Raw genomic sequence first — 16,853 nt, forward strand, 5'->3', positions numbered from 1 at the left:
TAACAGATTAATAGATAACAGATAAATAGAGGAAAAACAAAAGCATCTTAATATTGGTGTAAATATGTACAAACATTCTTAGAAAGGTAGGACAGAAATACGATAATTATAGTCCTCAATTTTTGTAACTGATCATCTGACTTTAGCTGGTATTTGTAACTACAACTACCTTGTTCTGCTACCCATTCTGTATTTTCTCCATCTTCATTAAGCACCTCAGCATATCTTGGTTCTTTACCAGAAGAGGTGAACCATGCCTTCATTCCTGAAGGATCTTGGGCCATTTATCATACTACCTCGATTGTATTGATGCATTTGTCCATTGACTTTGATAACAGGTCATGGTAATGCCAAGAGATGCCCTAAAGGATCTACTGCAATCCAGACATACTCTTCCTTTCCTCCATTGTGGGTGAGCAGTCCAATTTACCCCTGGTAGTCTGGATCAATCACCCTTGCTGCCACTGTAAACTCCTTTTTCAGCCTGTTTACTCAATGGCATCAGGAGCCCAAAGGGGCCAGGGGAAAGTCTTAGCTTCCAGTTCAATGGATTGTTCTTCTTGTCTCCAGGCAAAAGCATTCCACCCTCTGGAACCAAGACCTCTAGGCCAGTAGAGTGTAAGGTTGCAGGAACAGGAAGCAAAAATTTGGCTAATAGGTCACTTGGGGTGATGGTAAGTGGGACCATTCCTGTTTCCACCCCTTGATTCCTGGATCCATGAATCTGGGCTATAGGAGAAACAGCACCATCTATAGAACGCTGATCAAGATCATATACATCCTGCTGGAGGACACTCCCCCAGCCCTCCAAGCTATTGTCACCTAGTTGGCACAGTAGCTGTTTCTTTAAAAGCTATTCCACCATTCTATCATGCCAGCTGCTTCAGGTTGGTGGGACACATGATAAAAACAGTGAATTCCATAATCATGAGCTCATTGTCATACTTCCTTGGCTGTGAAGTGAATTGTGTGGTCAGAAGTAATGCTGTATGGAATACCATAGCAGTGGATAAGGCATTCTGTAAGGCTACAGATGGTTGTTTTGGCAGAAGCACTACATGCAAATAAAACAGATGCATACCCAGAAGAAATGTCTATTCCAGCAAGGGCAAAACGCTGCCCTTTCCATCATGGAAGTGGTCCAATGTAGTCAACTTGCCACCAAGTTGCTGGCTGGTCACCCAGAAGAATGCTACTATATCAGGGGCTCAGAATTGGTCTCTTCTGCTGCCAGATTTGGCACTCAGCAGCAGCAGCAGCAGCAGCAGCAGCAGCTGTAGTCAGGTCAACTCTAATTAGTAGAAGTCCATGTTGTTGGGCCCATGAATAACCTGCATCTCTGTCACTATGGCCACTTTGATAATGCTGAGGCAGTGTCTGTAAATTGTCATGTGTCTCTCCCCCATGACAGTCTCTATTGATAATTACCTCTTTCATTTGTGTGGTATTTTCACTACAATAAATGAGCTAAAATCAACACATGGGTATTAAATGGAATTCATAGTTCATATTAGGATATCTTTTATGTATATTCCATATGTTTTTACTTAGTTTTGTTTTATTATTTGACAGAGAGAGGAAGACAGAGATAGAGACTCAGAGAAAATATGGGCAAACCAGGACCTCCTGCCCCTACAAACGAATTCCAGGTGCATGCGCCACTTTGTGCATCTAGCTTTACATGGGTGCTGAGAGGAATCACACCCTGGCAATCATGGTTTGCAAGCAAGTGCCTTACACTGGATAATCTTTCTAGCCCTATTCCAAAGGTTTTGAAAAATGTATGACATCTATCCACAAGTATGGTGTCAAAAAAAATAGCTTCACTACACTAACCCCTTTTTGTTCCACTTAATCATCCCTCCATTCAGGTACATGAATGCCTTGCCTTTTAAAATATATTTTAAAAAATAATATTGTCTTTTCCAAAATTCATGAAATTGAACCAAAATTTTATGAAATTTGAATCACACATGTAGCCCTTTTCAGATAGGTTACTTTCACTTAATAATATGCATTTTGCATGGCTTAGTCATTCATTTCTTTTTATTAGTAAAGATGACTGACTATATGGATGTCCATCATCGATTGAAGAACAACTTTATTTCTTCCATAACTCAACAATCATAACTAAAACAGCTATCAACATTTGTCTTTAGATTTTGTGTGCCATAGTTTCCAATTCATCCATATAAACACCAAGGAGTTCAGTTGCTGGATAACATGATAAGAATGTGGTTTATTCTATACAATACTCCCATACCAATTTCAAATGAGGCTGTGCATTATTGCTTCCCTAAGCACTAAATAGGGAGTTCCTTTGTTCTACAAATTCACTATCATTTGATCTAATGGCTGTTTTGGATTTTATCCATCCTAATAAGATTTTAATAATATCTCATTGTTTTAGTTCATGATTACTTAATGATGAGAAATGGTATCATGGTTCATATTTAGTAGAGATGACTATTGAGCCAATTTGAGGCTGGTTTGTGCTTTAGAAGTTTATTCATTATTTTTTGAATTTTATTTATCGAAATACGTCATTTGTGATAGTCAATATCTGGCAATTGGCAGGATTAAGAGTCACAATGGAAACAAATCTCTTGGCATATCTATTAGGAATTTTCTCATTTAGGAAAAAAATCATAACTATGGGTGACACCATCTCATGGGCTAGATTTCTGCACTGAATAAGAAAGAAAAAGCTAGCTGAGGGCTGCAGAGATGGCTTATTGGTTAAGGCATTTTCTTGCAAAGCCTGAAGACCCATATTCTATCTCTCTTCACATCCAATGAAAGCCAGACACACAAATGTGAGGCAAGTGCAAGGTCGCACATGCTCACTAGGTGGCACAAGCATCTGGAGTTCAATTGCAGTAGCTGAGGTTCTGACACCAAATATCTCTCTCTCTCTCTCTGTCTCTCCTCTCTCCTAAGTAAACAAATAAATGAAAAAGCTAGCTGAACAGCAGAAGTCTTTACTCCCTACTTTCATTCCCTTCATGCTGATGTAAAGGTATGATCCTGTTTTCGTGCTCCTGCCATGTTTTTCTCAATATGATGAACTTTATCCTATGTGAATTTTTTTTAAATTTTATTTATTTATTTATTTGAGAGCGACAGACACAGAGAGAAAGACAGATAGAGGGAGAGAGAGAGAATGGGCGCGCCAGGGCTTCCAGCCTCTGCAAACGAACTCCATATGCGTGCGCCCCCTTGTGCATCTGGCTAACGTGGGACCTGGGGAACCGAGCCTCGAACTGGGGTCCTTAGGCTTCACAGGCAAGCGCTTAACCGCTAAGCCATCTCTCCAGCCCTCCTATGTGAATTTTATCCTCTATAACTATAAACAGAAATAAAAACCTTGCCTTCCTTAATTTGCTTCTGGTCATTTCTTTTGTCCCAACAATGGTAAAGTAACAGAAACATCTATTGGAATGTCCTATCACTCCATAAATTCATCTCAGTGTATCAATTAATGGATTCAGTTTATTTAAATACAAAATTTATGGACATAGAATTGTATATTTAATTTCCATGGAATATCTATTGATGCCCCCCTGTGATTTTTGTTCTTAGGAATTTATGTCTTCTCTTTCTTTTCTTTTCTTTTCTTTTCTTTTCTTTTCTTTTCTTTTCTTTTCTTTTCTTTTCTTTTCTCTTCTTTTCTTTTCTTTTCTTTTTTCTTTCTTTTCTTTTCTTTTCTTTTTTTTTTTTTTTTGGTTTTTCAAGAGAGGGTTTCATTCTAGCCCAGGCTGACCTGGAATTCATTATGTAGTCTCAGGGTAGCCTTGAACTCACCATCCTCCTACCTCTGCCTTCCTATTGCTGGGATTAAAGGCGTGTGCCACCACACCCGGCTTCTTCTCTCCTCTTAATGTGACTAAAGCTTATCAAATTCATTAATTGAATTACAATAATGACTTTGATTTCACTGATTTTCTTTGTCAATGTGTTTTCAGTTCCACTGATTTTCATTCTAAACTGTGTTGTTTATTGTTGCTTACTTTTAATTTGCTCCACTTTTTCTCATTTCCTGTTAGAATGAAGACTAGATAATTCAATTTGACATTCCCTGTTTTGTAATATATGTATTCAATGTTATCATTGTTCCTGCTTTTATTGTCATTACTATATTGATGAGCTTTTCTTCTTAATTTTATTTAAAGTATTTTCATTGAAAATACTTAAACCTTAAACATGGATGGGCAAGAAATGTTCTTTGTTTAATCCTGAAAGAGGTATCAGTAGGATTTAATCTGATATATATTGGCAGCACTTTGATTAACATAAATCTAATTTTCTGTTTACACATGACTATTTTACATGGATAAAAGTTTGTGCAAGATATCTAACAGTTTATGTCTAGTTTGTATATTTATTGATTTGTGTTTGTGAGTATACCATGATATGCATGTGAAGGTCAGTGGACAATATTGAGGTGTCTGTTCTCTTCTTTCTTTAAGACAGGGCCTCATGCTGCTGCAAAGGATCTGCCAGATGATAGTAAAGTTATACTTACAGGCTCAAGATCTCTAGATTCTCCCGGCTTTGACTCACATTGTCACAGATGCAAGGCACAAATGAATGTGCCAGTTTTCATCACAAGTTATATGAGTGCTGAGGAATTGAATCCAGGCTGGCAGGCTTTCCAAACAAGTGCCTTTAACTGCTGAGCTATATCCTCAGCCTCACTGTACTAGTTTGCTTATTCAACTATTTTATTATTAGAAATATTTAGTTTCAAAAATCTATTTTAATACTGAACCAAATGTGACAAGAAAGATTCTACATCTGTATTCACTATGTTTGTTGGCAGAATTCCATGGATGATGAATTTTTCATCTGTTTACTGATTTGCTCAAAGACATACTCAGTTCTTAAACATAACCTGCAGTTTTCTGTGACATTTCCCTCTCCATAAGACATCCAAAACCATTCCAGCTTTCTTTCTTAAGATAAGCAGCACAGCAAGATTTAATGGACAGTCTCATAGTGTCTTACATAATGTACATTATCAGTAAAATTGACATAAAATGTTCTACATTTACCAAAGTGACATCTTATCAAATATAGCATGATCTTTTTCTAAGTTTCAAATCAAGGTCCCTTTATACATTTATTATAGACAACATAAATAGGCCAGATAAATGGTTAAATGTGCTTCCCCGCATAGTTTGATGGCCCTGGTTTAATTTTCCAGTACCAACATAAAGCCAGATTCACAAAATGGTGCATGCATCTTGAAATTGTTTGCAGTGGAAGGAGGCCTTGGCATGTGTCTGTTTCTCTCTGTCTCTTTATCTCTGTCAAATAAGTAGCTAAAATATATTTTTAAAAATTATAGACACAAGTCATTGCTAACAGGAGGTTACCATCTCTGGAGCTATGAGATACTTTTGCTAGTTTTCCTTCTAATCTCTACTGCTTATCCATATGTTATAAAAATACGTTTATCTCTTCTAAAGGCCTTGTAAATGCTAATCTTGAGACAGAACAGGGGAACCCACTCTCCCTTGGTACAGTGCAAATGGAAAACTTTGTTAAAATCACTGCTAGGGTCAATGGTATTTCAGATTATATTGTAAACACTTATGTTCATTTTTATGTAAATAAGTAAAGATGCTTTTATGTAACTATAGGAAAAGTCCAGTTCCTTGCTGTGCTTCCTGAAGTAGCAGACCTAGGTAAGAGTATTTGAAAGTTCATATCAGATATTACATAATTACAAATTTCAATGAACTATTTCCATCCTGGCCTAAGAAGGAGCACTTTTTTTTGGCTTTTATTATTTTTTGTTGTTGTTTTTGTCTATCGAGGCAGGGTCTCACTCTAGCTCAGGATAACCTGGAATTCAGTCTGTAATCTCAGGGTGGCCTCAAACTCATGGCAGTATTCCTACCTCTGTGTCCAAAGTGTTGGAATTAAAGGTGGACATCACCACACCCAGCCAGGAGAAGCACTTCTAATGATGGAAGGCCATAATTGGTCCGAAATACAGTAAGTAAGGTTAGTGGTAAGAAGCAAGACTGTAATTGGTCCAATGAACGTTGTTGGTCCAAATACGCTTTCTCAGACTATGTATGCAAGCTAATTTTGGCTTATTGCATGAGACCCATTTCATGGGAGATACTTTTCTGTACTAAATTCCCTCTGTTGGGCTCAATGAATGCTTATCATAAGTAGTATTTTCTTGACTACTTCAAGTAGTGAAAGTGTAACTGATAATGTGAAGAAAGATACAACAGAGAAGGAAGAGAGCCACATCATTAAGGAAGATGACAGTGGTTACACAGCTAAAAGATAGTAGGCTTCAGGACTTAGCTTGAAAGTGAGGATCCCATGGGCATGTATAGCTACAGCAAGATGAAAGAACATGTAGGCCTTGGTTGCCAGAGATTTTCAGAAAGCTCTTAAGACTTCAGGGCCGAGCTGGGCATGGTGGCCCACTCCTTTAATCCCAGCATTTGGGAGGCAGAGGTAGGAAGGTTGCCATGAGTTCAAGGCCACCCTGAGACTCCATAGTGAATTCCAGGTCAGCCTGGGCTAGAGCAAGATCCTACCTCTAAAACCCCAAAGAAAAAAAATAAATGAAAGAAATAAAGAAAAAAGAAAAGAAAACTTCAGGGCCAAGGGACGCTCCAATACTGGTGAACACCAAGGACTGCTCTTCTACCTGCCCACTATTGCCACTCACTATTGCCAAACACAAGAGGAAATAAGTGATGTTAGAAACCAGCCTTTGAAGAGTTTCTTGCCATCCCACAATTTTTATTTAGGTTGAAAAAAGTAACTTCCAGTTAGCAGATTAGTGACAAGCCCATTCAGCTGAAAATTCAGATTTCACTACATGTATATGTATGTATGTATCTCAGAACCACATGGTATGGGTAGTATGAATCCCTACAGTGAGTATACGGTTTTAGGAAAAAAAAGAGATGACCTGTCCCAAATTCATTGTGCATAAGATAGTCATAAGATAATAGATATATAAACTTGCTTAGATACATACAATCATAATTGGAGGTACAAAAAAGTGTTATTAGGCAATTTTAGTTCTGAAATCCAATGAGTAAAGGTAGTTAGCTTATTGTTTACATTGCAAAGCCTGAAAATAATTACTATGTGTGTGGTTTCCATCTTATGGAGGTTGACTCCTATCTTCTGTCATCCTTCTTTATTTTATTTTAGTTTAAATTAGCTTACAAAGTAGTATATTTCTGGTGATATTTACATATAGACTTAGTTTTCATTGACACTCCTCTCAGAGCCTCCACTTGCCAACTTTCTGCCCCCCCACTAACCCCCTCCAACTTCCATTATTCCCCCATCTACATTTGCATCACTATGTTCTATCACCCTTCATGCCCCCTCTCTTAAAGCTACTTTTTTCCTGTCATGGGTCCTTTTCTAGTTTTCTGGCATCTACACACTCTTACTACCACGTAAACACATGTATATATAAAAAATTCTAAATTAACACCTACATATGACAGAGAATATGCATTTTGTCATACACACACACACACACACACACACACACACACACAAAATTTTCCAGTTATATCCATTTTCCACAAATTTTATAATTTCAGTTTTCCTTATGGTTGAGTGCTATTGTGGTCTTTTTTTGTGTTACTGTGGTGAATGTAAAATGCCCCCTCCACAAAAAATAAAAAATAAAAATAAAAACAACTCATACACTATTATACATGATTTCCAGTTGGTGGCACTGCTCAGGAAGGTTGTGATACCTCTAGAAAGTGGAGCTTTGTTAGAGGAAGTATGTTACTAGGGGAAAGGGTCTTTAAGACCAGCTCCACATTCTGTTTCCTCTCTCCTTCCTGTGCTGTGATGTGACATGGGCTCCCTACTCTGGCTTTCCATCCCTTTCTATAAAGATGAAATTTTCCTTCAAAATTGTAAACTGAATTAATCCTTTCTCCTTCCATAAACTGTTTTTGGTTGGGTATTGTTTCACAGTGAGAAAGTAACTAATGTGGAAAATTGGTACCAAGGATAGGGACCATTGATATAATATGGTTCCTAAACTTTTGATAAGGAAATTTGAGGTGTCTTTGGGAACAACTAAGCCTTTTGAAAGAAAAGTTTATTATGCACACCTATCATGGCAGCATGGTCCAAGTGGTACAGGTTTTTGAAGCATGAAAAATGCAAGGTGCATTGGGTCGTGGAGTGTTTCCAGACAGCTAGCTGCTCCCTACATGGATATTCTGACAGGCCACCACTTAAAGTTGAGAAAGTAATCCCTAAATAGGAATGGAAGGCTCAGGATATTAGAGATTCCAAGACCATAAAAAGCCTGCCAATGATAGTTATGGGCTTGGGGTGTATTTAGTCCACAAGAGAGGGTACAAGCAGTTGAGCAGGAGGGGTGGAGACACAAAAGCTTTTTGTCTTTTAGAACAAGATGATTTCATCAAGGATCCCAGATACTGGATATGATGTAAAGGATTGATGTCTATCCCATTAGTTTTAAGTATTTTTTTGGTCAAATATTTCCCAGTTATTCCCCAATTTTCCCCTTTTGGAATTGGAATGTTTATTCTATGCCACTATATACTAGGCAGCCAGGCTGTCTTTTCTTGTTGTATTGGTGGATCTTGGTTCTTGCCATCATTCCATGCCATCTGTAAAAAGCAACTATTCCAACCAAGAGTGATAGCAGCATGGACCAAAGGGCATAAACTTTGTCATTTAAAAGATTTTTGGGAATCCAGACCCATGTAAATCCAGACGTACATGGTAGTTCATGCATCTGGAGTTTGCTGGTAGAGGTTAGAGGCCCTGGTGCACCTATTCTCTTCCCCCTACAATAAAGAAATGAAAATATAAAATATATATAATAGACTTTTTGAAGGATATACTCTCTTCTTGGACAAAGAACAGTAGGACATTCTCTCCAGAGTCTATGACCTTCCTATTCACAAGATTATGAATTGTTTTTTAGTACCAGTTATAAGTTTCCTCCCAATGAGCAGGCCTCATATCCAATAAGAGAGCATTTCATTACCTCATAGCCTGTATGCACAGGTATGTACATCTTGCCCAATTGATTGGTTTTGTATCTTGAAGAATCCCCTCCTTGTTCATGTTGTTGGTGACTATTATCCTCCAGAAGCTTGCATAGCACTTTACAGCACTATGTTGGCTAGCCAGCAGGGAGCTGGATTCTTTCTCAGTTCCATCATGATCTCTCAATCTCCTTTAATTGCAACCTATGGTATCTTCAGCATTAGGGTCTTACTATTTAGCTGTAGTGGACAATTAAGTGCTTTGGCAATGGCCTGTATTGCTTTGGACATCCATTGGTAGCTCACTGTTAGAGGTATCCCAGGCCTGACACTAGGATTTATCAGCCAGAGCTTACGACTTTTATTTATTTGGGAAAGAAAGACAGAAAGAGGCAGATATCGATAATGGGTGTACTAGGGCCTCCAGCCATAGCAATTCCAAACACAAGCACCACCTTGTGTATATGGCTTATGTGGGTACTGGGGAATCAAACGTAGGTCCTTAAGCTTTGTAGGCAAGTGCCTTAATAATTAAGCCAAATTTCTAGCCCAAGATCCTTTGGTTTATAAGTTAGTCTTACTTAACATGCTACAGGACAATTCTGCCTGACCTTCACTCCACATATTAACAGTTATGTCTTTTCATTAGGTAACCAGGAGGAGGCTTCTATGGTACTGATTCACGCTATTATTAGTTTTGTGTACTTCATCCCCTGTCACTTACCCCTATCCCTCCCTAGGCCCTCCACCCCTGTATTTATCTCTCCACTTGCTTATCAAATATTCTCTCTTCTCATTCTTCTTTCTTTCCAGCCACTAAGCTTCATTCTAGTTCCTTTAAAATACTGCTGAAGCTTACTATGACTTAAAAACAAAGCAAGCTGTTCTATATTAGGAACTGCATATTAGAGAGAACATGGAATTTTTGTCTTTCTGAGCCTGTTTGGCCTTACATGGTACAATTTTTTTCCCAAGTCCATACATTTCCCTACACATTTCATTATTTAATTTTTCCTTTCAGATGAGTATAATTTCATTGTGTTTATGTAGCACATCTTCACTAACCATTCATCAGTTAATGGGTATGTGGTATGATTCCAATCCCTAGCTATTGTGAATAGAGCAGGAACAAACATGGCTGAGCAAAGATTTCTATAGTAAAGAGTAGAGTGTTTTAGAGTATATACACAAGAGCAGCTATAGATGGACCAAATAATAGATTTCCAGAATTTTGAGAAGCGTCCATAATAATATCCATAGTGGCTATACAAGTTTGCACTCTCAACAGCAGCAAATAAGGGTTCCTTTTCTTCACATTCTCACCAACATTTGTTGTCATTGGATTTTTTTTTTTCTTTTGTGATTGCCATTTTGACTGGAGTGAGATGGAATGTCAAAAATGTCTTGGGGGCCAGGTGTGGTGATGCATGCCTTTAATCCCAGCACTAGGGAGGCAGAGGTAGGAGGAATGCCATGAATTCAAGGCCAGCCTGAGACTACATAGTGAATTTCAGGTCATCCTGGACTAGAGCGAGACCCTACCTCGAAAGCAAAAAAGAAATATAAACACTGAAGAAAGAAATTGGTGAAGACATGAGAAAATGAAAAGATCTGTTTTTCTCTTTCAGCTCTAAATAATCTCTCTTTGTTTTTTTTGTGTTTTAACTATAATGTGGCATGAGAAATATTTGACATTCTGTATGCCTCCTGTAGCTGCATGGGACTCTCTTTTGTAAGGTTCAGTAAAATTTTATTTATACTCTTTTTGAAGATGTTTCCTATTCCCATGGCTTGTAGTTTTCCCCCTTCTTGTATGACTAAGTTTCTGTGTTTGAGCATTTTAAGGTGCCCCACATTTCCCTCATATTCTGTTCACATGTTTGTTTTTTAATTTATTGATTTTGAAATGCAGATATATTTCCTCTGTCTTGTCCTTGAACTTTGATAGTCTGTCCTCCACATGACCTATCCTGTTGGTGAGGATTTCTTGCGAGACTTTTAAATGAGTTATTTCATTTTTTGTTTTCTATCACATTTTTATTCAGCATCTCCATCTGTATTGAATTCCAACTTCCTTCTTTGATCTGAATTTCTTATTGTCTCTTGGAATTCATCCCTGCATTTGATCATGTCCATACCAAGTCCACTGACCACTGAATTCATTTTTTGGTGATTCTCATTCATTTCATTCAGCCTTAAGTTCTTTTTGATGACTTTCCATTTTACTGAGATATATTTTGAGATCACTTCATTCTTTTTGTTTTTTCCTCTTCCATTTCTTCCAGCCATATGTTCATAGCTTCATTACATTTGTTGAATAGGCTGATAGTAATTGCATTTTGGACTTCTGTGCCCAGAGTTATCTTTTAAGTTTTCACTGGATGCTTCCACTATGAGATGAGGCATTCTTGGTGGGGATATCTTGTCTTGGTTTCTGACAATATTTTCTTTGCTTTGGTGTTTTCCCATCTCAAGATAGCCCTTTTGAAGCCAGGCATGGTGGCGCATGCCTTTAATTCCAACACTCAGGAGGCAGAGGTAGGAGGATTGCCGAGAGTTCGAGGCCACCCTGAGACTACATAGTTAATTCCAGGTCAGCCTGGACCAGACTGAGACCCTACCTCAAAAAACAAAAAACAAAAACAAACAACAACAACAAAAAAATAGTCCTTTTTACTTGCTAAGAGTGTAGCAATACTAATTCTTGTTGAGCCTGTATTGAGTATCCTGGCCAACTTTGATTGAGGTCAGTGTGGGATGACAGTCTATACCCAGGTACACATGAATCTGAATAGTCTCCTCTTTGTGTGTGCACTCTCTGGGCATGTCTGAGCTGCACCCTATGAAGACTGGCCTTAAGTGCCCAGCCTATAGATTATGATCAGCTTGAAAGAACCTACTGAAGGAGGTACAGAAATGCAGGTCAACGAGTGAAGTCAGCAACAAATGGATCAGACACCCAATACCAGCAAGTGGAGTGAGAGGTTGTACCCATATCACAGGAACTTCACCTGGGCCCTGGTCAGCTTACTTTACTCAGTGCCCAGGTCTTTGGAGTGAAATCAGCTCTGGAGCCCCTACTGGTGGCAGGAGCATCACAGGCTCAAGGGTATATGCCTAGAAAGGAGGTAGAAGCCAAGAGTAGATGACCTCCAGTCCCAACAAGTAGGGGACAGGTTTATTCCCACATGGTAGGGAGCTCACCTATGCCATTTTATGCCTACCCTACTTTGTACCCAGGGTTTTGGATGTAATCAGCTCTAGAATCACTATTGGTGGTGGCAGCAGTGGTGGCTTAGGGGGATTGGGCAGGAAAGGAGGTCAGTGCCTAGTATGGCTGATCCCAAGTCCCAGAAAGTGGAGGCAGTGTTTGTATATGTAGTAGAAAGGAACTCTTACCTGGGCCCTGGTTAGGCTACCCTACTTACTTCCTGGGGATTTGGAGTACAATGAGCTCCAAAGTCCCTATTGGTGATGGTAGCCACTGAGGTTTGGGGAGGGGTGTGATTACTAAATTGAATATTTAGTGAACATAAATTTGATGATTCACCACTTATTAGTCTTCATTTCTTGAATCCAGCAACTTTACTGGGGATTCATCTTATGTTTGCAATTAAACACTTCTTCACATTAGTTAAAATCATAAAATAAGTGGGAAGATTTCCCAGTTTTATTTTTAAAATAGTATTGCTCTTGCCATATATATTAAGACTATAGTCAATGTCATGGTTCATAAATAAACATTGTTGTGAAACACTTTCAAAAGGGGTTATATTTATAAATTATCTGAAGGAAAAGAGGGGAGAAAGGTAGTGGGAGAGGCACATTTAAAGAAAGAAAGGAAGGGAAGGAAGAAAACTGGAGGAAAGGAGGAGAGGAAGGCAGGTAGGGAAAGAGCATGAGCAGGATGGAGGAATTTCTTCAAATTATTCACTAAAACAAGGACACTATGGCGATATAAAGAAGCTGCACTGCTTTGTGTCCAATGCTTATGTTCCACTACATGCAAGTTTGAACAATCTCACTAGGAATGTAAAAGCAAGCTACATATGGCCTTGACAATGCTCCAAGATTATAATAACACTAGGCATGACTACAACTCTGATTCAGGATCTTTTCCCATTTTTTTCTAACAGTCTTCAATTAGGGGAAGAATGAAACATGATCCTGTCATTGACTGTAGCCAAATATTTCAAGTATTTCAGTCTCCTTAATTTTAATTTGTGCTCTTGAACCCTACAGAAATTCATAGTTGGTAAAATTACACTTTTGAATATGCTGATATTCCAGATACTTCTGCTATAGAAAATCTCTGGTCATAAGCATCATTGAATCTTTATAGATGAAATATATCATATTCTGGAATTCTCATATCTCCTCTTCAGTAGTGCAGTTATACTTTATGGATTTCAAACTAAAGGAAGTCATGATATAAATCTTTGGTAACCTCTACCATCATGCAACTTACCATCAGTGAATTCCAGTTCACTGGCATATAAAAGCTTAGTAGGATAAGTATTTCAGGCCAATGACCAGTTTCACTTACTAGAGGATCTCCACCGTATCACTGAGTAGAGGCCTTTGTATATGTATTTTGATTTTAATTTCAGCATGCATATCTTCATGATGGAATGTTTAATTTTATATTTTAGCAAAACCACAAAACAATGTAATATCCTTTTTAATTTTAAAATGGTCAAATTTATCAGTAACAGTTAACATACCTTCATTTATTCAAGTAGCTCTATATCATATATTCAAATTGTCTCATTCAGCCTATATCATTCAAAGAATGAGATGTACTATACTTAGCCAAAGGAAAGCACTATTAGTGGAGGACGTCAAACTAATGTTGGGGACAAAAATTCATTTCCCCATGCTCTTTTGAAAGCAAATAACATATTTTCAATACCTATATATCCATTTTAGCAATTAAAATTTGTATAGGATCTTAGGTACTAACTAATTTTGAAGTTTAAAATTTAAAATTTATGTTAACTTAAAAAAATCAAATTGAAACTTTCCTGCATTTGTACACATTTTGTAGTGATCCATAAATCTATAAATTATACCACACAGGCAAAATGAGACTGAAAGATATATTTGTCCCATATCTTCTTTGCTTACCAGGAAGTTGTGAACAATATTTGGTCATTTACTTTTATTTATTCAAAAATATTAATCAAACAGTAGTTCTAGCACAAGTCTGAAAGTCATGAAAACACAATGACAAAATTTAAGTGAGCTGTGAATTCCTTTACATATGTATGATTTGATATTAATATGTGTTTTGATGTTTAGTAGTGATAAAAAGTATACTTATCATGTTGTTTCAATGTTAAGTTACCAGTCATATGTGTCTTAGAGCAGAAATGGACATTAATGTTCAAAATTCACTACAGTCTTGAATTGTAGGGAGTAAAAAAAAAAAAGACTATTTTACTGATACAGGTTCTCAGTGACAGGTAGAGATTCTATAGATGGGGCATTCTTCCTCTTAGCTGTTGGTATCTACATTTGATCTTGTTCATTACGTAAGTGCACAGATATTTGTAGCAGATGGGATAATATGAGGGGAATGGAGCATAATGTGTTGTAACAATAGTAAATGTTTAGGACATGAACAGAAAATAGAATTTCTTTCATAGTAATAGCTCAAGGTCCCTTTTTTTTTTTTACCATTATTCTATCTACCACTTTATTGAAATTTTTCCTTTTTAGTAGTAGTGCTGAGTACCAAATTCATGGCCTTTTACATACTAAGCATACACACTACCATTGAACTCTACCCTCAGCCCCAAAATCTTAACACTATTGATTTATGTTTATTTATTTATTTATTTATTTACACATGGGTATATGAGAGAGATTGCACCAATATATTTTGCACTGTATACAAAGGGCCATGCTGTTTTATGGGAGTGGTTGACAGACATTGAAAACAAGTGACTTTAAATACTGAGTCATCTCCCTAGTCCCTTAGCCAAAAAAAAAAAAAATCTTACAAGAGCCACTTGATATTTTAAGACATAAAGCTTGACTATAGCATGGTCAGCTTAATGTTCTACATACTAGTCCTCTCTCATGCAGAACTGCATTGGTACTTGGTTGGCTGTCCTATCAAATATATACAAGGTCTGACATTTTGCACATATTTATCCACAAAAGAGAATGAAGTAGCATGGCAGTCTAGACTTGTGGTGGAGATTATACAGAAATTAACATGAAGACCAGGGCTAATTATGTGTTATTAGAGAAAAACAACACTTTTTCAGTCATATTTGTCAAGCAACCATAGATTCTATTCAAGAGCATAGGCACAAGGACCTAATTACTCCACCAAGGCACTACTTCATAAAGATGACATGAGTTATAAATACATTAGTAGATTGATCTGCTGATTATGTCACAGACCTTATAATCCAGTCTCCTCTCTTTATATTACTGAACATGGTCAATGTTACTTGTTTCTGTCATTTTATTTTTATACAATACTTCATATGAGTATGGACTCCAATCTTGTCTTTTAAATATGCCTGAGATATGAATACAATTATTCCTTTTTAGTTATTACTTGAAATGCTTTTAAAGGGATTCTTTCAATTTGGATATATGTTATCCAAATTAGATAATTTAGATGTTAGTATTTTGCCTCACTATAAGGAGAGGTTTTAAAACCATAGGATGAAAAGAATCAGAGAAGAGATTGCCATTATGACAAAAGTGTCCAGGTCTACAGAGTGTTTGTTTTTGGTATCGCCATGATGAATTTTATGTATCAACATGACTGGGACATGGGAGACAAAAATAATTAGTGAAACATTATTGTGGGTATATCTATGAGGGTAAGTTGGAGGAGATTTACATTTCAATCAGTAGACTGGTAGGGGGGTACAACCTTTTGGCTTCTTTAAGACACCTGAATAAAAAAGTATTGTCTTGGCCATATGTTAAATACAGCCATAGGTATCTGTGGTTGTTTGATTCAGGTGTCCCCCATAAATTTAAGTGTTCTGCATGCTAGGTTCCCAGTTGATGGAGATTTGGGGATTAACATCTCCTGTAGGGAGTGTATTGTTGGGGGAGGGCTTATGGGTGTTATAGCCAGTTTCCCCATGCCAGTGTTTGGCACACCCTCCTGTTGCTGTAGTCCACCTTATGTTGGCCAGGGGGTGATGTCCACCCTCTGCTCATGCCATCATTTTCCCCTGCCATCGTGGAGCATCTACCTGATCCTGTAAGCCAAAATAAACCTCATTTTTCCCAGAAGCTGCTCTTGGTTGGGTGATTTCTATGAGCAGTGTGAACTGGAATGCAGCAGTAAAGTGGTACCGAGGAGTGGGGTTGCTGCTAGATGATTGACTGTGTGGCTTTGGCCTTCTGGAGATGATTTTCAAGAGGAATATGGAAGGTTTTGAAACCCTGGCCTAAGAGATGCCTTGTAGTGCTGTAAGTGCAGCTTGATAGACTATTCTGGTCAGAGGTGAAAAACCTGAATGCAGTAAGAACCATGGATTGTGAGGTTTGAAATGTGAGGGTGAGAAAGCATTTTGCTTGGACTTTGCTAGCAGTTTTTATGAGAAGGTTGCTGTTATTCCCATGTCCTGAGAAGTTGTGCAGGGTTGCTTTGCATAGAAATGAACTGGTGTGAGCAGAGGGATATGGCACAAAAAAAAAAAATGAAATCTTTGGGTCTAAACTGGTGCCCACTCACCTGCAAATTGTTTGAGAGATTACAGCCATTGAGATTGGGCCAGCTAACCTGCACTGGGCTGAATGTATATTCTTTTGAAGGGGCCTGAGTGCTCAAGGAAT

The sequence above is a fragment of the Jaculus jaculus genome, chromosome X (assembly GCF_020740685.1).
Source record: "Jaculus jaculus isolate mJacJac1 chromosome X, mJacJac1.mat.Y.cur, whole genome shotgun sequence".
NCBI lineage: Eukaryota > Metazoa > Chordata > Mammalia > Rodentia > Dipodidae > Jaculus > Jaculus jaculus.